Consider the following 2,085-nt stretch of genomic DNA (forward strand, 5'->3'; position numbering starts at 1 on the left):
AAGAAAACTAAATAGAAGAAATAAAAGAAAATTGTGAAACTGGCTACCGGCTCACCGGCTCTCCAAAAAAAATGACTCCCTGGTTTCCTGTTCTTGACATCAATATATAGATTTCAACAAAATCTAACCTTCCTCTTTTAATTCTCTTCCACATGTCATGTCCAATGGGAGTGTGCCACTTGTCTAAGAATACACAATATCACCTAATAAAGACTCGCCACATGTACGACCACTTGCTTTTCTTTTCATGGGAAAGAAAATATTATATGAGCACATACTGATCTTATGTACGAGGTAAGTACTTATTTTGTCATTATCTCAATTCCAAAACAGGCGTCATGTATTAATGTGGTGAAGTATATATTATGCTCAAAATCAATCTTCTTTAGTTGCAAAAGATATTTAGTTTCCTTTCTTCCTCCACCATGTCGACATACCTCGTACATTAATTATTGAGTAGGATTTTTCATTTTACGTGATACCTCCTAAATCCTTCGAGAACTAATCACCAAGTTCTTCATCCTAAAATCCACGAGACCAAAATGCCCGAGCATGTTAGTTTCTTAAACCAACTTCAGCCCATCATCTCCTTCACTAACTTAAATTGGGCCTATCCCATTTAGATCCAAAAGTATCCACGACCCATGTACTCCGAAGTCCATATTTTCTTCTTGGAATCCTAGTTTTAGCCGATTTTCTTGGAAGTGCCCATTTTATTCATTTACCTACAAAAACACAATCAATACCAAAATAAGCACCAACAATATATATTTTGGGTAGTAAATATGTAAGAATTAATAGCTCATCACACCCTCAAACTTATATTTTGCTAGTCCTCGAGCAAATTTATTCTAGAAAATAAAAACTCACTAGGTGGCCCTAGTGACCGAGTTAATCTCGGGAGGGTTTACCAGAGGTGTACCCACAAAACCTTTACTCCAGACCCTAGCTATCTACGCAGAACCTTGGAAGGCACTAAAAAATCTCCTTGGTTGGCATACTCTCATTGACTGCAGGAGGAAGTACCTTGATGCGAAATTCCAATTGTTGTACACGAGTTTGCACTCAAGCATACTAAAATTCATATATAAGTCACAGAGCTCTACTCAGATAGTTTCTTTACATCATAACCGGAGTCAACCAATCATATGGAAATATTAAGAAGATGGATAAAGAGAAAAAAAAATAGATGGTTTAAGGTGAACGGTGTTTCCCATATCTGTCTGAAGGCCTCTGCCAAGATGAACCTATCCTAATGGACTGAGATACCAGTCTTCCTAATATCAACACAACTGGCATATACAAGGGAACCAGTGGTCGATAAACCTAACTCTAGGTCAACACAACTGACATATACAAGGGCACCAGTGGTCGACTTTATTGAATTTATTCCGGTTGGTCTGATGGTCTGGTCTCAATTTTCAATTTTTTTTTATCTCAATCACTCTATTTCACCCTAGCAATGGTAACAACTTGAATCGTTTGCCCCACCAAATCACTTAAAAAAAATAAAAACAAAAGATTAGGATTCAACGAGATATGGCGAAACTACCGTGTTTTTTTTAATTCTACACCTGAGCTCTGTGCTTTTATGAATAGACTCTTTTAGATGTTTCCATCTAATCATATTGGTTCCTCAACTCGTACAACCAAGATGTTCCCATCCACTTAGATTGGTTAGTGCCAACCTTAATAAGTATAAATTTCTAGGCTCTGGAGTTTATTTATTGCAACTAAAAGTTTCTCCCTTACCCCCAAACTTAAATTTAACATTGTCCTCAATGTTCTAAAGATAAAATTAAAAACATGAACAAGGAGAAACTATTACCACTTGAGGGAAAAGAAATAAGGAAGAATATTACCGTGTCGCATGAAAATGGGTTACCTCCCAAGAAGTGCTAAGTTTAAAGTCTTCAACCAGACATCGGAAGGAATTAGTCACCTCAAAGTATCATACAAAATTAGCCGGAATAACTGTAGGTCATCTAGATCAAAAAGTGCTAACCACAAGAAGAGGAAACTGCAACAGACCAAGAAGATACAGAACATACCCTTGTTTAAGACAACTACAACTAGTTGTGGTTC

Source organism: Papaver somniferum, chromosome 1 (assembly GCF_003573695.1).
Source record: "Papaver somniferum cultivar HN1 chromosome 1, ASM357369v1, whole genome shotgun sequence".
NCBI lineage: Eukaryota > Viridiplantae > Streptophyta > Magnoliopsida > Ranunculales > Papaveraceae > Papaver > Papaver somniferum.